We start from the raw sequence: 26,323 nt of genomic DNA, 5'->3' as shown, positions 1-26,323 counted from the left end.
GTAGGGAACCTATTCTATATTGCAACTATGTAGCCTATTCTATACTGAGGTTAGGGAGCCTATTATATTTTGAGACTAGGGAGCCTATTCTATTCTGAGGCTAGGGAGCCTATTCTATACTGTAGCTAGGGAGCCTATTCTATACTGAGACTATGTGGCTTATTCTACACTGAGGTTAGGGAGCCTATTCTATACTGAGGCTATGTAGACTATTCTATAATGAGACTATGTAGCCTAATCTATATTGAGGTTACGGAGCCTATTCTATACTGAGGCTAGGAAGCCTATTCTATACTGAGGTTAGGGAGCGTATTCTATACTGAGACTAGGGAGTCTATTCTATACTGAGGCTAGGGAGCCTATTCTATACTGAGGCTAGAGAGCCTATTCTATAATGAGGCTAGGGAGCCCATTCTATACTGAGACTAGGGAGCCTATTCTATACTGAGACTATGTAGCCTATTCTATACTGAATTTAGGGAGCCTATTCTATACTGAGACTAGGGAGCCTATTCTATACTGAGATTATGCAGCCTATTCTATACTGAGGCTATGGAGCCTATTCTATACTGAGACTATTTAGCCTAATCTATACTGAGGCTAGGGAGCCTATTCTATACTGAGGCTAGGGAGCCTATTCTATACTGAGACTATGTAGCCTATTCTATACTGAGACTATGTAGCCTAATCTATATTGAGGTTAGGGAGCCTATTCTATACTGAGGCTAGGAAGCCTATTCTATACTGAGGCTAGGGAGCCTATTCTATACTGAGGCTAGGGAGCCAATTCTATACTGAGAGTAGGGAGCCTATTCTATATTGCAACTATGTAGCCTATTCTATACTGAGATTAGGGAGCCTATTATATCCTGAGACTAGGGAGCCTATTCTATTCTGAGGCTAGGGAGCCTATTCTATACTGTAGCTAGGGAGCCTATTCTATACTGAGACTATGTGGCTTATTCTACACTCGGGTTAGGGAGCCTATTCTATACTGAGGCTATGGAGCCTATTCTATACTGAGACTATGTAGCCTAATCTATACTGAGGCTAGGGAGCCAATTCTATACTGAGAGTAGGGAGCCTATTCTATATTGCAACTATGTAGCCTATTCTATACTGAGATTAGGGAGCCTATTATATCCTGAGACTAGGGAGCCTATTCTATTCTGAGGCTAGGGAGCCTATTCTATACTGTAGCTAGGGAGCCTATTCTATACTGAGACTATGTGGCTTATTCTACACTCGGGTTAGGGAGCCTATTCTATACTGAGGCTATGGAGCCTATTCTATACTGAGACTATGTAGCCTAATCTATACTGAGGCTAGGGAGCCTATATTATACTGAGGCTAGGGAGCCTATTCTATACTGAGACTATGTAGCCTTTTCTATAATGAGACTATGTAGCCTAATCTATACTGAGGCTAGGGAGCCTATTTTATACTGAGGCTAGGGAGCCTATTCTATACTGAGACTATGTAGACTATTCTATAATGAGACTATGTAGCCTAATCTATATTGAGGTTACGGAGCCTATTCTATACTGAGGCTAGGAAGCCTATTCTATACTGAGGCTAGGGAGCGTATTCTATACTGAGACTAGGGAGTCTATTCTTTACTGAGGCTAGGGAGCCTATTCTATACTGAGGCTAGAGAGCCTATTCTATAATGAGGCTAGGGAGCCCATTCTATACTGAGACTAGGGAGCCTATTCTATACTGAGACTATGTAGCCTATTCTATACTGAATTTAGGGAGCCTATTCTATACTGAGACTAGGGAGCCTATTCTATACTGAGATTATGTAGCCTATTCTATACTGAGGCTATGGAGCCTATTCTATATTAAGACTATTTAGCCTAATCTAGACTGAGGCTCGGGAGCCTATTCTATACTGAGGCTAGGGAGCCTATTCTATACTGAGACTAGGGAGCCTATCCTATACTGAGGCTAGGGAGCCTATTCTATACTGAGGCTAGGAAGCCTATTCTATACTGAGGCTAGGGAGCCTATTATATACTCAGACTATGTAGCCTATTCTATACTGAGGCTAGGGAGCCTATTCTATACTGAGACTATGTAGCCTATTCTATACTGAGGCTAGGGAGCCTATTCTATACTGAGACTACGTGGCCTAATCTATACTGAGGCTAGGGAGCCTATTCTATACGGAGGCTAGGGAGCCTATTCTATATTGAGACTACGTAGCCTATTTTATACTGAGACCAGGGAGCCTATTCCATACTGAGCCTATTCTATACTGAGGCTAGGTAGCCTATTCTATACTGAGGCTAGGGAGCCTATTCTATACTGAGGCTAGGAAGCCTATTATATACTGAGGCTAGGGAGCGTATTCTATACTGAGACTAGGTAGTCTATTCTATACTGAGGCTAGGGAGCCTATTCTATACTGAGGCTAGAGAGCCTATTCTATAATGAGGCTAGGGAGCCCATTCTATACTGAGACTAGGTAGCCTATTCTATACTGAGACTATGTAGCCTATTCTATACTGAATTTAGGGAGCCTATTCTATACTGAGACTAAGGAGCCTATTCTATACTGAGACTATGTAGCCTATTCTATACTGAGGCTATGGAGCCTATTCTATACTGAGACTATTTAGCCTAATCTAGACTGAGGCTAGGGAGCCTATTCTATACTGAGGCTAGGGAGCCTATACTATACTGAGACTAGGGAGCCTATTCTTTACTGAGGGTGAGCAACCTATTCTATACTGAGGCTAGAGAGCCTATCCTATACTGAGGCTAGGGAGCCTATTCTATACTGAGGCTAGGAAGCCTATTCTATACTGAGGCTAGGGAGCCTATTATATACTCAGACTATGTAGCCTATTCTATACTGAGGCTAGGGAGCCTATTCTATACTGAGACTATGTAGCCTATTCTATACTGAGGCTAGGGAGCCTATTCTATACTGAGACTACGTGGCCTAATCTATACTGAGGCTAGGGAGCCTATTCTATACTGAGGCTAGGGAGCCTATTCTATATTGAGACTACGTAGCCTATTTTATACTGAGACCAGAGAGCCTATTCCATACTGAGCCTATTCTATACTGAGGCTAAGTAGCCTATTCTATACTGAGGCTAGGGAGCCTATTCTATACTGAGGCTAGGAAGCCTATTATATACTGAGGCTAGGTAGCCTATTATATACTCAGACTATGTAGCCTATTCTATACTGAGGCTAGGAAGCCTATTCTATACTGAGACTATGTAGACTATTCTATACTGAGGCTATGGAGCCTATTCTATACTGAGACTAGGTAGCCTAATCTATACTGAGGCTAGGGAGCCTATTCTATACTGAGGCTAGGGAGCCTATTCTATACTGAGGCTAGGAAGCCTATTCTATACTGAGGCTAGGGAGCCTATTCTATACTGAGACTACGTAGCCTAATCTATACTGAGGCTAGGGGGCCTATTCTATACTGAGGCTAGGGAGCCTATTCTATATTGAGACTACGTAGCCTATTCTATACTGAGACTAGGGAGCCTATTCCATACTGAGGGTGGGCAGCCTATTATATACTGAGGCTAGGTAGCCTATTCTATACTGAGGCTAGGGAGCCTATTCTATACTGAGGCTAGGAAGCCTATTATATACTGAGGCTAGGTAGCCTATTATATACTCAGACTATGTAGCCTATTCTAGACTGAGGCTAGGAAGCCTATTCTATACTGAGACTATGTAGACTATTCTATACTGAGGCTATGGAGCCTATTCTATACTGAGACTAGGAAGCCTAATCTATACTGAGGCTAGGGAGCCTATTCTATACTGAGGCTAGGGAGCCTATTCTATACTGAGACTATGTAGCCTATACTATACTGAGACTTTGTAGCCTAATCTATATTGAGGTTAGGAAGCCTATTCTATACTGAGGCTAGGAAGCCTATTCTATACTGAGGCTAGGGAGCCTATTCTATACTGAGGCTAGGGAGCCTATTCTATACTGAGGCTAGGGAGCCTATTCTATACTGAGGCTAGGGAGCCAATTCTATACTGAGAGTAGGGAGCCTATTCTATACTGAGACTAGGTAGCCTAATCTATACTGAGGCTAGGGAGCCTATTCTATACTGAGGCTACGGAGCCTATTCTATACTGAGACTATGTAGCCTATACTATACTGAGACTATGTAGCCTAATCTATATTGAGGTTAGGGAGCCTATTCTATACTGAGGCTAGGAAGCCTATTCTATACTGAGGCTAGGGAGCCTATTCTATACTGAGACTAGGGAGCCTATTCTATACTGAGGCTAGGGAGCCAATTCGATACTGAGAGTAGGGAGCCTATTCTATATTGCGACTATGTAGCCTATTCTATACTGAGGTTAGGGAGCCTATTGTATACTGAGGCTAGGGAGCCTATTCTATACAGAAGCTAGGGAGCCTATTCTATACTGAGACTATGTAGCTTATTCTATACTGAGGTTAGGGAGCCTATTCTATACTGAGACTTTGTAGCCTATTCTATACTGAGGCTATGGAGTCTATTCTATACTGAGACTATGTAGCCTAATCTATACTGAGGCTAGGGAGCCTATTTTATACTGAGGCTAGGGAGCCTATTCTATACTGAGACTATGTAGCCTATTCTATAATGAGACTATGTAGCCTAATCTATATTGAGGTTAGGGAGCCTATTCTATACTGAGGCTAGGAAGCCTATTCTATACTGAGGCTAGGGAGCGTATTCTATATTGAGACTAGGGAGTCTATTCTATACTGAGGCTAGGGAGCCTATTCTATACTGAGGCTAGAGAGCCTATTCTATACTGAGGCTAGGGAGCCCATTCTATACTGAGACTAGGGAGCCTATTCTATACTGAGACTATGTAGCCTATTCTATACTGAGTTTAGGGAGCCTATTCTATACTGAGACTAGGGAGCCTATTCTATACTGAAGCTAGGCAGCCAATTCTATACTGAGACTATGTAGCTTATTCTATACTGAGGCTAGGGAGCCTATTCTATACTGAGGCTAGGGAGCCTATTCTATACTGAGGCTAGGGAGCATATTCTATACAGAGACTATGTAGCTTATTCTATACTGAGGTTAGGGAGCCTATTCTATACTGAGACTATGTAGCCTATTCTATACTGAGGCTAGGAAGCCTATTCTATACTGAGGCTAGGGAGCGTATTCTATACTGAGACTAGGGAGTCTATTCTATACTGAGGCTTGGGAGCCTATTCTATACTGAGGCTAGAGAGCCTATTCTATACTGAGGCTAGGGAGCCCATTCTATACTGAGACTAGGGAGCCTATTCTATACTGAGACTATGTAGCCTATTCTATACTGAGTTTAGGGAGCCTATTCTATACTGAGACTAGGGAGCCTATTCTATACTGAGGCTAGGGAGCCTATTCTATACTGAGGGTAGGGAGCCTATTCTATTCTGAGACTATGTAGCCTGTTCTATACTGAGGTTAGGGAGCCTATTAGATACTGAGACTAGGGAGCCTATTCTATACTGAGGCTAGGTAGCCTATTCTATACTGAAGCTAGGGAGCCTATTCTATACTGAGACTATGTAGCTTATTCTACACTGAGGTTAGGGAGCCTATTCTATACTGAGACTTTGTAGCCTATTCTATACTGAGGCTATGGAGCCTATTCTATACTGAGACTATGTAGCCTAATCTATACTGAGGCTAGGGAGCCTATTTTATACTGAGGCTAGGGAGCCTATTCTATACTGAGACTATATAGCCTATTCTATACTGAGGCTAGGGAGCCTATTCTATACTGAGGCTAGAGAGCCTATTCTATACTGAGGCTAGGGAGCCCATTCTATACTGAGACTAGGGAGCCTATTCTATACTGAGACTATGTAGCCTATTCTATACTGAGTTTAGGGAGCCTATTCTATACTGAGACTAGGGAGCCTATTCTATACTGAAGCTAGGCAGCCTATTCTATACTGAGACTATGTAGCTTATTCTATACTGAGGCTAGGGAGCCTATTCTATACTGAGGCTAGGGAGCCTATTCTATACTGAGGCTAGGGAGCATATTCTATACGGAGACTATGTAGCTTATTCTATACTGAGGTTAGGGAGCCTATTCTATACTGAGACTATGTAGCCTATTCTATACTGAGGCTAGGAAGCCTATTCTGTACTGAGGCTAGGGAGCGTATTCTATACTGAGACTAGGGAGTCTATTCTATACTGAGGCTTGGGAGCCTATTCTATACTGAGGCTAGAGAGCCTATTCTATACTGAGGCTAGGGAGCCCATTCTATACTGAGACTAGGGAGCCTATTCTATACTGAGACTATGTAGCCTATTCTATACTGAGTTTAGGGAGCCTATTCTATACTGAGACTAGGGAGCCTATTCTATACTGAGACTAGGGAGCCTATTCTATACTGAAGCTAGGCAGCCTATTCTATACTGAGACTATGTAGCTTATTCTATACTGAGGCTAGGGAGCCCATTCTATACTGAGGCTAGGGAGCCTATTCTATACTGAGGCTAGGGAGCCTATTCTATAATGAGACTATGTAGCTTATTCTATACTGAGGTTAGGGAGCCTATTCTATACTGAGACTATGTAGCCTATTCTATACTGAGGCTAGGGAGCCTATTCTATACTGAGGCTAGGGAGCCTATTATATACTGAGGCTAGGGAGCCTAATCTATACTGAGGCTTGGGAGCCAATTCTTTTTTTCCAATATATATTTTATTGAGGTTTGCAAAGTACAGAAAAGAAAATAGCAAGAAATAGCATGGGGTCCAGTAAATATACCAGTTATACCATAGATCAGCCATAAGCAAAAATGGTGGAGCCCGAGGTAAAACCTCACATTTTCCATTTTCTAATACAACATACCAAAATTGGGGACAATGAGAACATAAAAATCATATAAGAATTACTGTGCAGCATAAACAGTCGCCCATCAAATATAAGAATAAAACAAAGATACAAACATTATAACATTCTAATGTGTCCTCCCCGTCGGGGGAAACACAAAAAAAAAACTAAAAACCGTAAATAAACAGAAAAACTAAAATAAAATAAAGTAAAATAGTACCTGCCCAGGCTAAGGGACCGCCGACCCATCCATGGAGACATCATCAGAGCCAGAGGAAATATGAGGTTGACGGAGAATCAGATAACAGGAGATCAGAAGAGGGGTACGGTGGGTAGCGGAGACCAGTGCGTGAAGGGGGTAAGAAGAAGGGGGAAAGATGGGAGGGCAGAGGGAGCGAGGTGGCTATGGGAGAGAGATCGGGGGGTTATCAGTCAGGAGTTGTAGGCTATACCATGCGGTGCAGCTGAAACTCTGCTGAATAGCTAATTTTGTTAGAGTAGGTAGCTTGTGTATGAATCGACCCCAGCATTGAAATAGTGCAGGAGTTAGTATTTCCTTATTTAGAGATGTTTCCAACCAGTCCATTGTGAACAGGAAAAGGAGTCTAGAGGTCACTAAAGGTAATGTGGGACGTGAGTCGTGGATCCATTGTTGAAGGATAGCCTTCCTGCCTACCGCTGAGAGAATCACTACCAGTTTCGCATCCTGGGAAGGGAGATGGGTCTGGTCACGAATGTGTCCAAAGAGAGCCCAAGAGGCAATGCATTGAAAGCGCAAACCCAACTCGGAGGTACCATAGGCCCTCAGCTCAGCCCAGAAAGCTTGAATGTGAGGGCAGTGCCAAAAGCAATGCATCAGATCAGCTATCGGTGCAGAGCATTTTATGCATTTTGCCGAGTCAGATAAGCCCATCAGATGGCTCCTCTTTGGAGAGATATAGGCTCTGTGGAGGATTTTATAGGACATTTCCTGATACAAACTGGCCGGGATAATTTTTAGAGAGGCTGTGAAACTATATCCATGACGTCATCGGGAGACATTGCAGGAATTTGGGAGGACCACTTCTGAACTTGAGTTAAGTCAGAAGTGGGTACATGTTCTGTACGTATGCGGGCGTAAATGGTTGAGATGGAGTACGTCCCGGAGCGCAGAAGCGTGTCTAGGGAGTTAGTAAAGTCTGACGGGTGTAAGTGCGAGAGAACCGATTGTATATAGTGCGAGGCTTGAAAGAAGAAGAATATGTGGTGAGGGTTGATGTTAAATTTAGTCAGTGCATCAGCGAAGGAGAGCAACTTCTTCCCTGAATCCAGTAGGTCGGCGATCCGCGCAATTCCAGCCGTGTGCCACGTGGTGAAGGGGAGAGAGGCTTTACCATTCTGAAACTGCAGATTGCCGACCAAGGGTAAAAATAATGAGTAGGTGTATTGTAGCTGCAGAGATTTTCTAGACAGCCGCCATGCAATAATGGTAGAAGTCAAAAGTGGGTTGTCAATGTGCAGGGATAACAGTTCAGATTTAGTCGCATGGAGAAGAAAGGGTAAGGATAGAGAGGCACAGAGTTGGGAGTCAATCAGCAAGTCGGTAAAAACTGAAGTACCTCTAAGCCAGTCCATGGAAAAACGTAAAAGGCATGCTCTATTGTACTGCTCTATATCCGGCAGATTCACCCCCCCCCCCCCCCCCCCCTCCGTACCGTCTGGGACAATTTGAAAAAACTTATTCTGGGACGTTTATTGGCCCAGATAAATTTGGAGATAGATGAGTTAAGTGAAGATAAGTCAGACCTTGAAAGCATAATCGGAACCATCTGGAGGACATAGAGCAGTTTGGGAAAGCTAGCCATTTTAACTAGGTTGCAGCGACCCAGTAAATTGAGAGGTAGCGTTTGCCATAGTGCCAGTTCAGTCTGAATTTTGACAAGGACAGGGCGTATATTGTCGGAGTAGAGACGGGTGGGGTCAGAAGAAAGAAGAATCCCTAGATATGTAATATGCGTGGGGGCCCAGCGAAATGGAAAAGGGGTGTCCCAGCCCGTGGTGACTTGGGGGAATATGGCTAAAGCCTCTGATTTGTCGTAATTGATGGAGAATCCTGCAAAGGAAGAGAAACAATCAATAGCATCCCGCAGTGCCGGAATGGAGTGTCTCGGATTGGAGGTGAGAAGGAGGACATCATCCGCAAATGCCATTAGTTTTATCTCTCTGTCGCCTATCTTAATACCCCTGAAGGTAGATAAGTTCTGAATATATTGTAAAAAGGGTTCTAAAGCCAGGTTGAATAGAAGGGGGGAGAGAGGGCATCCCTGTCTAGTCCCTTTTTCAAGGATGAAGGGAGGCGAAGGAACATTATTGACTACTACTTGCGCAGTGGGGTGACTATAAAGGGAGTCTATAAGGCCACGGAAATTTTTGCCAAATTGTTGATGGAGCAAGACCCTAGCCAAGTGGGACTAGGCAATCTTGTCGAAAGCCTTTTCCGCATCAAGGTTTATTAATATGTTCTCAGTGAGATTGTGAGTGCGTGAGTGGGTGATGGCTGCTAGGGCAGCTCTTATGCCCTGAACAGATTGTCTGTTTTTAATGAAGCCCATCTGTGCAGGTGAAACTATACGAGAAAGGCAAGGCTGCAACCGGTTGGCCATAAGCTTTGTGAGAATTTTAAAGTCCTGGTTGAGCAGGGAAATCGGTCTGTATGAGCTGGGTAAGGAAGGATCCTTACCAGGTTTTGCTAGAACTATAATAGTGGCTTCGTTGAATCTAATAGGAGTTTGCCTAGAGGTAAGAATGTGGTTGTAGAGGGATGTAAGGGTGGGAGCCAGTTCATCGTGGAGCATTTTATAAAACTCTGCGCCAAAACCATCTGGGCCAGGGCTTTTGTTGTTTGGTAAGGTTTTAATAACATCAATCACTTCCTCAACCGTGACCGAGGATTCTAGGGAATCTCTCTCCTCCCGGGTCAATACCGGGAGGGAGGCTTTCTCCAGAAAGGAGTGATTCGCTTCAGGATCATCAGGGCCCTTGGCATAAAGAGATTGGTAAAAATTTCTAAATTCGGTGCAAATAGTTTCGGGGTCAGTAGTCAAAGTGCCAGAGCTATGGACTGCGTTCACCCATGTGCGGGATTTAGGGCCCTTGATTAGATTGGCTAGCAATTTGCCCGACTTATTGCCCCATCTATGATATCTATTCCGTTGGTAATCGTAGGATAATTGGGCCCGTTCCGTGAGGAACGTATCGTAGATGATTTTGGCAGAGAGATAGGCCTCTTTGTGTGCAGGTGTATCATGCTCAGTATACCTCCGATACGCTGAGGTAAGGGTGGCACTCAGAGTCTGCAATTGGGAAGTAAACTTCTTCCGTTTGGAATGGGTATAGGACATTATGTGTCCTCGAAGGACAGCCTTAGCCGCTCCCCAGAATATTGTTGAGTCTGGGCATTGATCTCCATTATCTAGGTTGTAGTTAAGCCATGATTGTTTTAAATGTAAGAGGAAATCAGCGGAGTGGCGTAAATAAGATGGGAAGCGCCACCTAGGAATATTGCGTGGAGGCAGAGTTAATTGGATGTGGAGAGAGATCGGGGCATGGTCAGAAATAATGATATTTTCAATAGAGGTGTGGGTAACCTTGGGGAGAAGGCCAGAGGTGGTAAATAAGTAATCAATTCTAGAGTGGGAGGAGTGAGGATGGGAATAGAAAGTAAAGTCTTTCAGAGTGGGATGGAGGATGCGCCAGGGATCTAACAGGTCCAATTGTGTGCAAAAGGAGGAAAGTAGTAGAGTATGAGGTGAGTTAGAGGAGACACTTACCCCGGATCTATCCATGGATGGGTCGGCTACCAAATTGAAGTCCCCACTGATAATCAGGTTAGTGCCGCCCCAACTGAGGAGGGCCGTTAAGAGATCTGCAAAAAAGGAGTCAGGTGAAACATTGGGTGCATAGAGATTAAGAAGGGTATAAACAGTGTTATTGACAGTGATGTCTAACAGTAAAAATCTACCCCCAGGATCACAAGATTTTCTCAGTATAGAATATTGGAGATTAGTATGTAGTAATATCGCCACCCCCCTAGATTTGGAATGATACGGAGACGATATACAGTCCTCAATCCATGGAGTACGTAGGGTATGTCTAGGGTCGTCCAACCAGTGCGTCTCCTGAAGGAAGACGATATGGGGGGACATGCGTTTCAGGTGGGAGACCACCTTCTTTCGTTTAACTGGGTGATTTATACCCTCTACGTTCCAGGAGACGATTCGAAGTGATGCAGCATCCGAGTTTCCGTCTAGATGAGATAGTGGGTGGGCATCAGAGGACATATCAACCCACCCCTACTGGACAAAACATTAACACGAAAAAATGAGAGGTATAGTAGGGTCCCACCCCGTCCCAGCGAGCGGGGGAGGGATTCCCCGATGGAGGGTAGGGGCCCCGGCCTAGGCAGAGAAATCTAACAAAACTGAAAAACATAAATAGATATAACAAAGAATAACAAGAATGAAAAAACAAAACAAATCTCGAGTGTGTAATGGTTACACTCAAGGTAGTTCGTAAGTGAGACCCGAGGGCAGGCTCGGGTTGCAAAGGGTCACCAGCATACAGGATCAGGCATCATTCACGAGTTGGGAAGAGAAAAATGCCGCCCGGCCTCTCCAGGATCATCAAAGACCCGCGGCTTGCCATCCTCAAAGACCCTGAGGCGAGTTGGGTAGAGTAGGGAAAATCTGATCTTCGTCTCGAATAGGTGCTTGCAGATAGGAGCGAACTCTTTGCGTCTCGCCGCCACCAGCGCAGAAAAGTCCTGGAAAATGAGGAGGCGATCACCATTAATTGAGAGGCTTCCAGCCTTGCGGTAGTGGTCAAGAAGTCTCGATTTGTCCGCATAATTCAGGATCCTCATTATGACCGGGCGAGGGCGCCCAGAAGAATTCCTACGTTCAGGCCCCAATCTATGGGCTCTTTCAATGGCGAGGGGGAGCCCTTTTAGATCCATAGAGAGCTGCTCTGGAATGCCCGACGAAAGGAGGTCTAGGAGCTCATGACCTTTTATCGACTCAGGAATACCTATGACCCTTAAATGAATACGCCTACTGCGATTTTCGAGGTCCTCTAGCTTTTCTGAGAGGTCAGAGACCTCCAGTTGCTTGGCCTGTAGAGAGCGTTGCGCCTCTTCTAAGTCGTCTTCCAAGGTTGATATCCTCTGTTCCGCTTCGTCCAGGCGAGTGGAGTGTTGGCTGAGTAGGGTCGAGGAGGATTCTATAGCTTCCTTAATGCCCGCCAACTTTTCGTCGAGAAGTGGCCCCAAGACCGCAAGCAGGTCTTTGGGTTTCATCTTAGGCTGTTTCACAAGTGGTCGTGATTTGCGAGAACGCTGAGATAGTTAACGTGTGGCCGAGCGGTCAGAATCAGATGAATCGCCACAGGGAGTATCCTCTCGGGAAAGCTGAGTGGTGCCTGTGGACATTACGGGCAGAGGTATCAGGAACTTTTCCATGCAGGGGTAGGTAATGATGGCAGGTTTTGCGGTGCAGAGAGCTCGAATAGTAAAGGATATAACGGGTCTGACTTACAAGGCTTATGTGTTCAAAGTGACCACATTTTGATCACGTTCCTCAGCAGGTGAGAGAGGCGTGAGGGTCCCCCAGCCGGGAATTGAGGTGGTGCAAGGTATAGCACGGATCCACCCCAAGTCGCACGTTATGCAGGCGTGTGGGGGGAGGGATGGAGAGGGTGACCCCGTACGGTACAGTAGAAGGGCAAGAAGCGTCCACCTCCCGCAGGATTCGGGGGTCGTCTCCGGGCCCAGCGGGTAATGAGCTGATGAAAGGAGTCGTCTGTAATGGCGTAAGTACGGCAGGAGAAGTGGGGTGACAGCCAAGTTATTGCTGTATACGTTGCAGCAGCGTGATGTGGCCAGGCGCTGGGATGAGCACAGCCCCACGTCCAGGGTCTGACCCGTGGCCCAGCAGGGCGGAGGTAGAGAAAAGATCCCAATCGCAGGGACGTTCCAGGCCTCCTCTATGGCGGTCCCTCGGTGCGCCACCACCGGGAGGTAGGTGGGGGAGAGGGTGCTGTGGATGTCTGTGTGAGGGCTTCCAGGAGAGCCGTCAGAGGTGGTGAGCCCAGTGCCGCAAGATGGAGGCCGGCAGCTGTTTGTTTGAAGGGCCGGCAGGTTCGCGGGGGTTGAGGGCCGCGGGCAGGAGAGCCTCCTCCGCAGCGGACACAGGGCACCCAACAGGCGGCGGGACTGCTCCCCATAACAGAGAGGCGCAGCAGGTCCCTCCGCGATATAGCGGGCGGGCGTCAGCGCCGCAGCTCCAACGATGAGGCGAGTGCCAGGCCCTCTCCCCGGCGGCTCCCGAGTCGAAGGTCAGGCGGCTACAGGGTGCGATGTGTTGCCCCGTGTGTTCGCCTCAGCCAGGCCGTCCAGCAGCGCCGCGAGGATGCAGGAGGATGCGGGCACAGCATGTCCGGGGCCGGTGGGTCCGCTGCAAAATCAAGGTCCCGGCTTTGGCGTGGAGACCAGGCCGCAATCCGCGGGAGCCTCCACTGCGCTCCCCGATTCTTCGGCTCAGGTCTGAAAGGAGCTGGGGGGGGGTTGAGAAAGGGCATGGGGGAGCAGGACCGTGAAAAGGAGCGGGTCTGGGCGGCAAGGAGGGCTGAAAAGATGTTATAAGAGCAGGAGCCCTGACAAGCTGCGACTGCTCTCCTCCATTGCCAGGCCACACCCCCGGGAGCCAATTCTATACTTAGGCTAGGGAGCCTATGTTCAAATATATATTTGCCCAGATCTGTGACTTTGTGATTCATTTGCTAACGCTGGGCGGAGTCACTATGCTGGGCGGAGTCAAGTCACAGATCTGCCCAAATATATTGGAGAGAATAGGAGTACACACTGGCCAAATATATAGGAGAAAATAGGACAACATTTAACAGTACATGGTGATAACAGTACATACATAGTGAGCGCAGGAGAGACAGCAGTAGCAGGTTAAAGCTCCGTATAAGCACCACCCCCAGCCGTCAGCTATTGGACACATGTTAAAGCTCTGTACAAGCACCGCCGCCAGCTATTGGACACATGTAAAAGCTCCATACAAGCACCGCCCCCAGCCACCCGCAAGCACACCTACCCCTTACCCACCCACAATGCTTCCAGAACCCCTCCCACATCCAGGAGAGCCTTGCACCGACCCCTCCCCCACCCCCTCCAATGCTACCCCACCCACATCGCATTCAGACCCCATCCACCACCCCCAGTCCCCTGCTCCTCCCCCACCCACACCACCTCCCGCCCCCCTCTCCTATCCGCACACACTCCCGGCATCCGCCCCTCCTCCACCCACAGACACCCTCCCCCATATGCGGTCACCCCTGCACCCGCTACATTCTGTACATCATGCCCTGCAGCCACTGTTCACACCCACTAAAGGGCCTACACCATCAAACGCACTTTCGTTGTGCACTATTTACCAACTCACAACTACGTGCAGGGGTTACGGGGGCGTAGCCCCTTCCGACGGTGTGAAGAGCGCCCGTAGGGCGCGATGAATCACCTAGTGTTCAAATAATCACAGAAGTGCTGCACTGTTTATTTTTTTTCCAGTGTACATAGCAGCGGGGATAATCATTTTTTACATCATTATCCCGGCTATGTACTACATGTAACTCACAGGGACAGTGGTAACAATAACCACTGTACCTGCGAGTTACATTCCCAGGGGATATCAGAGGAGGCTTTAACATTTTTGAAAGACTCCTGCTGGGAAAATTACCATGCACATGCATATTCTCCTCCGAATATACCTCCGTAGGCATAAAGCGGGTTATGCCATCTGGGAATGGTGCAAACCAATGAAACCAAACTTCGAAAATAGAAGTTTGGTACATAGATGTCAGGCTGCAGTCCCCACTGATAATAGTGGCTACTGCGGTTAGCCTTTTGCAGGACATTTTTGCGATATCTCCGCCATTAGACTGCGATTACATAGCCAGAATACATAAAGTTATGCAAAAGCTGCAGTTTCTACGTCATTTTGTGAAAAACCTGCTTGATAAATATACCCCTAACGTTTAATGTGCCTTATATTATAAATTACCAAAGAAATGTAACTTTAAATGAGTGCATAGTGTAATATAATGCTTTTGTAAGTTATTATTTATTATTATTTATTTATTAACAGTTTCTTATATAGCGCAGCAAATTCCGTTGCGCTTTATAATTTGAAATAACAATAACAAAATGGGTGATAACAAACAGTCATAGAGGTAGGAAGGCCCTGCTCGCAAGCTTACAGTCTATAGGGAAATAGGCATGTGTACATAAGGAAAGGTGCTATCTATTGCATAGAATGAGAAGACATGTGAGGTTATGTGTGGACTGTACAGAGTGGATGCAATTTGATAGGAAGGTTTATGAAAGTTATGTGGGCGGTTCTGGAATTTGGTATGCTTGCCTGAAGAGGTGAGTTTTCAGGGAACGCTTGAAGGTTTGGAGACTAGAGGAGAGTCTTATTGTGCGTGGTAGGGCATTCCACAGAGTGGGTGCAGCCCGATGAAAGTCCTGCAATTGTGAGTGGGAGCGAGTAATGAGTGTGGATGAGAGACGCAGGTCTTGTGAAGAGCGAAGAGGTCGGGTTGGGAGATATTTTGAGATAAGCAAAGTGATGTACGTTGGTGTAGTTTGGTTAATGGCCTTGTGTGTGAGTAAAAGTATTTTATATTGAATGCGGTAGAGTACAGGTAACCAATGGAGGGACTGACAGAGTGGATCTGCAGACGAGGAAGATAAGCCTTGCCGCTGCATTCAGAATGGATTGTAGTGGTGAGAGTCTCGTTTTGGGAAGACCAGTTAAGAGACTATTGCAATAATCAATGCGGGAGATAATGAGAGCATGGATTAGAGTTTTAGCAGTGTCTTGTGTAAGGTATGGTCCTATTTTGGATATGTTTTTTAGATGCATGTAACATGATCTTGAGACAGATTGAATGTGGGGAACAAAGGACAGATCAGAGTCAAGGATGACACCTAGGCAGCGAGCTTGTGGGGTAGGGTAGATAGTCGAGTTTTCAACAGTGATAGAGATATCAGGTTGGTACCTACTATTGGCCGGTGGAAATATAATTAACTCTGTCTTTGAAATATTCTTTGAAATATTCAGTTTGAGGTGGCGAGATGTCATCCAGGATGAAATGGCAGAAAGGCATTCAGTGACACGGTCCAGTACAGATAGGGACAAGTCAGGTGAGGATAGGTAGATTTGAGTATCATCTGCGTACAGATGATACTGAAAACCAAACGAGCTGATTAGTTTACCAAGAGATGAGGTATAGATAGAGAAAAGCAGAGGACCCAAGACTGAGCCTTGCGGTACTCCAACTGAAAGAGGTAGCGAAGAGGAGGTAGATTCAGAGAAGCGAACACTGAAGGAGCGATTAGATAGGTAGGATAGGAACCAAGAAAGGGCTGTGTCTTTAAGACCTAGGGATTGTAATGTCTGTATGAGAAGAGAGTGGTCTACAGTGTCAAATGCAGCAGATCGATCTAGAAGAATAAGTAGTGAGTAATGGCCTTTAGACTTCGTAGTGACCAAATCATTAACAACTTTAGTCAGTGCTGTCTCTGTGGAGTGTTGGGAACGGAAGCCTGACTGAAGTGGGTCCAATAAAGTGTATGAGTTAAGAAAGTGTGTGAGTCGAGTGTAGGCAAGTCTCTCAAGTAGCTTAGAGAGACAAGGGAGCTGAGAGATAGGGCAGTAGTTTGAGAGAGCATTAGGGTCAGAATTTTGTTTCTTTAAAATGGGAGTAATCACTGCATGCTTGAAGAGTGAAGGAAAAATACCAGTAGAGAGAGAGAGATTACATATGTTAGTTAGGGTAGGGATGAGCACCAGAGACAGAGCTTTACTTATTTGTGAGGGTAAAGGATCAAGAGGAGAGGTAGTGGAGAAGCAGGATGAGAAGAGTGATGATACTTCATCTTCATTTGTGGGATCAAATGAAAAAAGAGTGCCAGAGGGTTCAGGTAAAGAACGGAGCAGGTCACTGGCTGCCGAAGAGCATACCATTTCATTTCAGATTTTATCAATCTTCTCCTTGAAGTAGGAAGCAAGATCCTGTGCCTTGATAGTGGCTGGTGGGGTAGGTGAGGGAGGATTCAGAAGTGATTTAAATGTATTAAAGAGTCGTTTGGGGTTGGAGGCTTGAGCAGAGATAAGAGTTTGGAAATATGATTTTTTGGCAGTGTCCAGGGCATTTTTATAAGAATGGTAGACAGTCTTATATGTGAGGAAGTCACTTGAAATACGAGATTTACGCCACTGACGTTTAAGTTTTCGTGTGAGTTTTTGTAGTTGTCTTGTTAATTAGGAGTGCCATGGTTGACATCTAGGCCTACGTGGAGTGTGATGGGTAGCTGGAGCCACTTCATCAAGGGCTAGTTCTAGAGTCTCATTAAGGTGTGATACAGCCATCTCAGGAGAGGTGAATGCAGAAATAGGTGAAAGCAGTTGTTGGAGTGAAGTGGAAAGTTCTTGAAGATTAATTGTGTTAATATTTCTGCGGGTTTGAGGAAGATTGGAGGACTTCAGCAACACAGGGTTTGAATTAACGGAGGAGAGCATGCAGGTGATAAGGTTGTGATCTGAGAGGGGAAAAGGAGTGTTAGTGAGTTGAGATATGGAGCATAGTCTGGTGAATACTAGATCAAGGCAGTGGCCTTCCTGATGAGTAGAGGAGTCAGTCCATTGGGAGAGGCCAAGAGAGGACGTTAGAGAGAGTAGTTTGGAGGCATGAGCAGCAGATTTTGGACAATCAATAGCAATATTGAAATCACCCATGATAATGGTGGAGATGTCAGAGGATAGGAAGTGAGGGAGCCAGGCAGAAAAATCTTCCAAAAATAGTTTTGGATGCCCAGGTGGGCGGTAGATAGCTGCAACACGAAGAGAGAAAGGAGAGTAAACCCTAATATAATGCACTTCAAATGATGTAAATGTGAGTGATGGAACCTGTGGTAGAACAGTGTATGCAAAAGATTGGGAAAGTAAAAGTCCAACTCCTCCTCCTTTATGGTTACTGGGTCTGGAGGTGTGTGTAAAGTGGAGACCACCATGTGCCAGTGCTGCAGGGAAGGCTGTGTCAGATTGTGTGAGCCAGGTTCCTGTTATAGCCAGCAGATTGATGTTGTTGGATATGAAGAGGTCATGGATGGATGTTAATTTGTTACAAACAGAGCATGCATTCCATAAGGCACATTTTAGTGATCTGGAGGGTGATGGAAGACATGTGATGTTTATGAGGTTATCTGGATTTCTATGTTGCTGTGAATCAGGTGAATGTGAGCGATGCAAGTGGCTGGGTCCTGGATTTGGTGAAATGTCACCAGCTATCAGAAGCAGAAGAGAGAGATAAATGTGAGTGTCAGAGGCTTGTGAAAGTTTTTTATGGTGAGATGTTGTAGATGTTATTGTCAATGAGTATAGGGAAGTGAAAAGCTCATGTGTGCTAATAAGAGGGGAGTGTAGAATTGAGGGGGCAACATGTACAGAGGGCTGAGTTGCTGGGAGACTGAATGATGCAATGGTCTTTATGAATACTCCATGAAGAGCAATGCAGAAAATCAATTTGTGGAACATAGTTTGTTTGAGATTAAACCAGTGTTATCTAGGCTGAGAGTGTAAGGTTTCACTTGGTCAAGTTAAAAGTTCAGGTGCCTATTTACTGGTGTTGTTCCGCTGTATGTTAGCTGTGCATGATAGAGCAAAGTGACAAACAGGTATGTACAATCACATGTAAATCACAATGTAAATGGTTATATACAAAATTGGTTGCATTTTGTTCTTAGAGGTCAAGTTATCCATATCGCATGAAGCAGTGAACACACATCCTTACAAAAACATAACTTTATAAATACAGGGCTTTATTTATCAACATGGATTGCTACCACCTGTACAATTTGTCATGCATCGCTGCTTCGCACAGCAACATATATATAGGTACCACCTCTATTCATCAAAGCATAGCTTCCCGATCATCAGCCGTGTCTCCGTGCTCTGCAGTCTGTTCTTTCCAGTTTCTGGCAGCCTAATTCTACCACTGGAAGGTTTTCACCAAATGTGCAACTGTGTTTTTTAAACCTCTTCTGCTTTGCTGCCCTATTGCAGGTTATAGGTAACGCCATCTCAACACAGTTAACCTAAAGCATTAAAATATCAATAGTTTAGATTGGCTTATTGCACAGGGAATGAACGTAGGAAACATAACATTCATAACAGTAAGCACAGTGTAATAGGGATCATTTGGAAATTAACTAGGCCAAAGTTTATATATTAACTTATACTAATGCATCATTTTTATAATAAGAATCTTTATTTTCTACTGCAAAACACATTAACCTTCTTTTTTGGGGGGGTTTTAGACAGCGTTTAGGAAGAAGTAAATGGGCTGTGCCTACAACAAGCATTCAGAAATAAAAAAGGACTCAGGAATTTGCATTCTGAAGAAGGATAGCTGGCAGCCATGGCAAACTGTATGCTCACATCTAGCTGTGGGAATCTGGATCCCAGAAATGTCAAGAAACAGACTGGAGACAGGAGTTATACATCCAAATGTGTGTGCATGAGATATATATATTTCCTGCTAAAAACAAGCACACAAAAAAAGAACGCTGTCATGATATAATAGAAATGTAAAAATCCTGTCATGTGGGGTCATCAACCCATAAAGCATACAATTGGAAAGTCTTTCACATCACTAGCAAAATCCCATACAATCCTTATCCCCGCCTTCACTCTCTCACACCCTCCCTCCTTCCAGGAAACACTGGGTGGGATCAGGACATGGACCACTCTCCCTGGCGTCTCCTGTGTCCGGCTCAGACACCATGGCGTCTCCCTGCTTTCTTCCCACTAAAAACCCTATAAAGGATTTCCCAGAATTCAGAAGCAGTCAGCCATGCAACTTATTCAGAGGAGGGGGAGAGGAGCACCCACAGCATTCACAACAAGCCCCTCTTAGAGCAGTTTACACATGTAATTGATCAATTGGTCTTTGGCAACACTTATGCCGCACAACATATTGAGAACAAAATACTGTTTATACTTTATATGAGCAGAATATTGTACCAGATGTATATTGGGAAACATGTCATGTATTTGACTAGATAGATAGATAGATAGATAGATAGATAGATAGATAGACAGACAGACAGACAGACAGACAGACAGACAGACAGACAGACAGACAGACAGACAGACAGACAGATAGATAGATAGATAGATAGATAGATAGATCGATCGATCGATAGACTGACTGACTTCTGGAAGTCGCACGGATCACAAATCAGTTGAAGGGTGCTGGTAATATAATATAAACAGTCCATGCAATAAAGTTGAATAAAGCTTGTGCAGCCGAGCTCTGCAAAAACAGTTTGTGCAGTTTCAGAGTAGCTCTGAACCTACTCAGCGCTTGTGATCACTTCAGCCTATTCGTGTCCGAATTTGATGTCATACACCCGCCCAGTGAACGCCCAGCCATGCCTGCGTTTTTTCAGCCACGCCTGCGTTTTTATGAACACTCCCTGAAAACGGTCAGTTGACACCTGGAAACGCCCCCTTCCTGTCAATCTTCTTGTGGCCGTCAGTGCGAAGAAAAACTTTGCTAGAACCTGTGCACAACCACAACGGGCTTTGTACTCGTACGTCGTGCATGCGCATTGCGGGGCATACGCATGCGCATAAATGCAGTTTTTTTACCTGATCGCTGCGCTGCGAAAATCGGCAGCGAGCGATCAACTCGGAATAACCCCCCATGTTCTGGCTGCTGCTGCTAAGTACGTTTGTTTGTTTAAATGATGTAAAAGCTGCTTACAACTTTAATTAAATGGATTAACAGTATTTTAGCAGCGATGTGCTGGTTTCCCATGTATAGTGAGTAGAGTCATTTTGCATGGACTGTCTTATGTATATGTATGTATATATATAAGTCGATTGGGTCCGGCACTCAATAAATGATCCAATTACCCCGGTGTCCTGATCCAAAAACGGTGTGCACCGCTGGTATACGATTCTAAATGGAACGGCACTCAGAGGCTTTTTTTATGCAACAAGCGTGTATTAAAAATTCAATAATACATCAATTCAGTATATCAACGTTTCGGTGCCGACACGCACCGTCGTCAGGATATGATGTATAGTACAAACATAAAAAGACAAACACATACAACCTGTACAGCTTAATTCACCCTCCTAAATACCTGTGTAATCACCATTCACCTGAGCTCCGGGCGGGTGTCCGGCGTCCTGGCGTGCGGGGGCGCTCGGCGATGATGTCATCCCGTTGTCCAGACCATGCTGTAATCAGCGGGGCGCCTGTGCGCTGCGTCCACCCGTTGTCAGGACAACAGCCTGCAGGCGTGTTCGGTAACCATGGACGCCCTCGTGTCTCCTGGCCCTTACTGTCCCGCTGGCTGTATTTGCCGAATGCCGCTCCTTCACAGCTCTGTAAAATAAAACGTTAAAAAGAGAAACTGGAACACCCAGTGGGCGTTGTGTATGCTCTAAATATTAGTATCCATGCACAGCAGTAATGGAGTATATGTGTATTATAATATAACTTCCTCAATCTTTAAATTTAAAGGTTATAGAAATACTTTCCCTAGCAATATATAAATTATGCTTGATGCCCAACATGCCCTATTCGTAATCATAGAATAATTTTCAATTTTTGATGTCTTCTATATAAGGCTGTTCCAACATATCTTCTCGTTTAGGCCCCTGGGGGCCACAGTGTCCAATCTCATGATCCATCTGGCTTCCAGAATCAATAATTGTTTGTTTCTATCGCCTCCCCGTCTACTCATTGGTAGATGATCAATGATCATGTACCTAACACTTGTCAAAGTGTGACCACATTCCGCGAAGTGCTTGGCTACTGGTTGATCGCTGTTGCCGCTTTGAATCGCCGCACGTATAGCTGATCTGTGCTGAGTGGCTCTCTCCTTAAAGGGGCGTATGGTTTTGCCCACGTAGTACGAGCCACATGGGCATCGTATGAAATATACAACGTAGGCCGTGGTGCAAGTTACCGCATGCTTAATGGGGATGTACTTCCCGCTGTGTGGGTGTCGGAACGCCTTTCCAGTATCCATATGACTGCATGTAGTGCAGTGGATACACTTGTAGCACCCCTTACGATGTTGTGTGCTCCCTGTAGTTGGAAAATTGCTAAATCCGCTATATGTCTATATATCGTGTGTGTGTGTGTGTGTGTGTGTGTGTGTGTGTGTGTGTGTGTGTGTGTGTGTGTGTGTCTATATATATATATATATATATATATATATATATAGCACTGGAAGAGTTGGAAGCCATTTCTTAGCTCCTTGGTACACCACCCTTCTCTCATCACTTACCACCTCACAGGATGCGGTGTTATCCACAGATGGGAAAATCAGAGCCTAAATCGAGAGATAAACGTGTATCCGCCACCAAGCCTACAAGCTAAAATTGTACTAAGGCAGATAAAAAAAGATGCCTATAAAACACAATATATGTGTTTGTGGTCTCAGGTCTGTGAGAGGAAGGAAGCGTCAGATAATGGGTTAACAGGGCACATTACAATGTGTTTAACACTTCACGTAGCAACATACTGTCTAGTTTTCTGACACAGGAGCAAAGATATATAGCCTTTGCAAGAAATTGTTTATTTGGTATTACATTGTAGACATATTATAGGTCCCCAGGACTCAGGCAGTACGTTTATACAGATCACAGAACAAATAGGCTACAAAAGCTATTCTTATTTGCAGTAAGAAATCTGTTATCCGTTTTATTACTTCTGTATTACTAGTGCATATAAGGCCTGATTCAGATTCACAACTATAATGGTGTCGCAATTGAGTGATTATCGGTAGACTGAGCATGTGTCGCGGCCGCAGTGAGCTTGCGCCAAGGTTCTGTTGCAATGCCGCTGGCAGTGAGGAATTGACAGAGTGATTGACAGGAAGAGGCCGTTTGCGGGAGGTAACAGGGATTGTCTGTAAAAAAGCAAGTGTGTCGTCACCGTTTTCAGGGCATGTCTCTGTGTGTGACTGCAATCTCATACGCATAAAACAAAGCGCCAGCGTTGCAGCTCCCACAGCTATTCTGTGCAGACATGGAGCCATTCAGGGGATCAATGGCCCTCATTCCGAGTTGTTCGCTCGCAAGCTGCTTTTAGCAGCTTTGCACACGCTAAGCCGCCGCCTACTGGGAGTGAATCTTAGCTTATCAAAATTGCGAACGAAAGATTCGCAATATTGCAAAAAGACTTCTCTGTGCAGTTTCTGAGTAGCTCGAGACTTACTCTTCCAGTGCGATCAGTTCAGTGCTTGTCGTTCCTGGTTTGACGTCACAAATACACCCAGCGTTCGCCCAGACACTCCTCCGTTTCTCCAGCCACTCCCGCGTTTTTCCCAGAAACGGTAGCGCTTTTTCACACACTCCCATAAAACGGCCAGTTTCCGCCCAGAAACACCCACTTCCTGTCAATCACATTACGAACACCAGAACGAAGAAAAAACCTTGTAATGCCGTGAGTAAAATACCAATCTTCATAGCAAATTTACTTGGCGCAGTCGCAGTGCGAACATTGCGCATGCACAATTAGCGGAAAATCGCTGCGATGCAAAGAAAATTACCGAGCGAACAACTCGGAATGACCACCAATGTTCCTTGCATCTGCATGGCAGTTGTGATGGAGTATGCATTTGCTTAGGAAGTTGCGATGGCTTCGGTGGGCATCTCTGGTCACTTGTGGGCGGCTGCTACACTTGCATTGCCTCGCAGTTCCGTCACTAAAAAAGATTGCTGATGTGTCGGCATTTCGACTGCATCTGAATCAGGCCCTCTGATATTACTTGTTACTATTTTACAGACATTTACACTAATGTATTGTTGTCATATCCATCAGCATTTATTACAGCAGCCTTATGGTGCTCATACACTTGTGCGATGCCCCGCGACGCAACATTGCGGGGCATCGCATCGGCAGTTCAGGTGCGATGAAATCACACCTGAACTGTCAAAGTGATTACCATGCAATCATGCAATAGATCGCATGGTAATCACGTGATCGGCACATCACTGCCGAGTGGGAGCGACCTCTGGCCGCTCCTGGCGGGTGCCCATCGCACATCACAGTCTGATATATCGATTGCACTGCGATGCGAGGGATATTAAGTGCAGCACATAATATATTGAGACGCGACATACGAGCGGCGTGCCCGCGCATCGTGTCTCAAGGTACCTAAAATGTGCATACAATCCCCCGATTTCTCTCACAGATGAGGTCGAAATCGAAGGTTAGCACCAATTATCTCACAAGTGTATGGGCACCATTAGGGAAATGTTTGTGTTTTGCTGCTTTCTATATTCTAATTTCTAGGGAGGGATTTCTTTCCCTGTATTTACTTAGTCTCATGCATACATTACTTAGCTATATAGGACTGTGTTTGTATCTTTTTTGTATGACGTGTATACAGCTTGTACACAAATACAGTGCAAAGCTCTTAACCAGGTAATGGTTTTAGCTCAAATTATCCATTTAGTTCTTGTCAATACGGGGGGAGGAGGAGTAGTAATGGCTGTTGTATGCTAAGTAATCCAAGAGATAAACATGTTAATGTCATCACATCAGCTACAGGTAGTGGACAAAAACAGAAATGCACCTTGTGAAATGAGGTACACCAAGAATATTAGAAGCAACGGCTTCCAGACTCATGGGAGCTCATGCAGTAATTTAACAGGTAGTATTTAGAATGATCACATTAGTTCCCGGAGGCCTGCTCCTTTGAGGTCTGGGTTGTAAAGAGGGGTCGGTTGTAATCTCAAAAGAAGATTTATTTGCAAAGTGATTGACAGTCAGGGAGCATTTGTAGGTGGTTATGGGGCATGGCAACAAAAACGCAGGTGTGTTGTGACCATTTTGGGGGCGTGTCTCAGCCTGCATCTGTGAAGGGTTGGGTGTCTTATGCCGCTGGGTGCCAGCAGCAGAATGCTGACTTGAGGGCAAACAAAGCCCCTTGCGGGCTCGCTGCGCTCGCCACAGTTTCTATTCCGACTCTATGGGTGTCATGGACACCCATGAGTGGGAATAGACCCTGTGAGTCGGCATTCTGACTGCTGGAATTTTTAGCGTTCGGGATCCCGGCGTCGGCATGCTGACCACCGGGAGCCTTAGGACCGGTAACATAACCGCATCCCTCTGTGAACCGGTATGCAGTAACAGTGACTCCATCGTCTCACTTCCTGAGGCCTGCTGTATCTTTGTATGCAGCCGCTGCATTTGCATATTTTCGCACAGTCACTGCGTACACATTCACAGCTGTGCAGGATTAGTGGACAACTCTGAACCATGCCAGTTCACTAATAATTGCTTAGCGTCAAAAATAGTAGTGGCAGGGCTCGCAGAGACAGCTGCTTTTCTGCGCAGATGTCCTAAAACAGGAGTAATCTGGAATGACTCCAGTAGTTTGGTATCCGCTGCTGCAACTCGCTTTCAGTTGAATACCTAATTAACCGTCGCCATTCGGGGTTTGATGATGAATATGCCCATAAGACAGATAAACTTGCAAATGTTTAATGAGCAACTGTGTTAAATGATGCCAGCTTGGAAATCAGAGAGAACACACCAGCAGCGAAGGAGAGTGGAAGCGCATACTCCAGAAGCGTCACAGTCCATTGCTCTGAATGTGTCTCAGCAGCATGGCCGCGTCAAAAAGCCGTCCGGGATTTTGCCGGGCGGCGGTAGCCGGCGCGTGTGTTACAGCCCTAAGTGTTGTATACAACATTGCAGTACTCTTGTAGGTCTGTATTGTTACAGGTCACATTTATCGGCATTGTTGGGGAACAGTCTCTACCTTACAGGCCTTCCTTGCTAATCACTGCTTAATTATACCGCGTTATCAACTTCACTCCATGTTGCAGCTTTTCCTTCCTGATAGGAGGGATGTCTTCCAGGATGACAATGTTCCCATTCACAGATCATATGTGGTCACCTAAGCGTTTGATGAATGGTTTGAGGTGGAATGATATCTGAGACACCGTTTTCCACATCCATAAACCCGGCAGCAGTTTTGGGACTTTTTCACTAATTTAGCCACAAGATGCTGCACTTTATGTAAGACTCATTCAGCAGAGAAAGCAATACATAAGTGCTTATAATTATTACTATAACTTTATAAAGGTCCTCGTCTTTTGCATAGCTGTACAGAACAAGCAGCACAAACATATAGGCCATGCAAATAGAGTAACACTGGTAATTGGGTGCGACAACTGATCCTCTTGACTGCTCTTGTTTCACAGATAAGGATGGGCACTGAGTAATATTGGCTTCCTGCATATGGTTAATTCAGCAGTGCAATGTCACTATACATAGCACCTACATGAAGTGGATGACACTAGCCAGCAGACATCACAAAGAGGGGATCCAGTTAACAT

The sequence above is a fragment of the Pseudophryne corroboree genome, chromosome 2 (assembly GCF_028390025.1).
Source record: "Pseudophryne corroboree isolate aPseCor3 chromosome 2, aPseCor3.hap2, whole genome shotgun sequence".
NCBI classification, from domain to species: Eukaryota; Metazoa; Chordata; class Amphibia; order Anura; family Myobatrachidae; genus Pseudophryne; species Pseudophryne corroboree.
Note: the sequence above shows the minus strand (reverse complement) of the source record.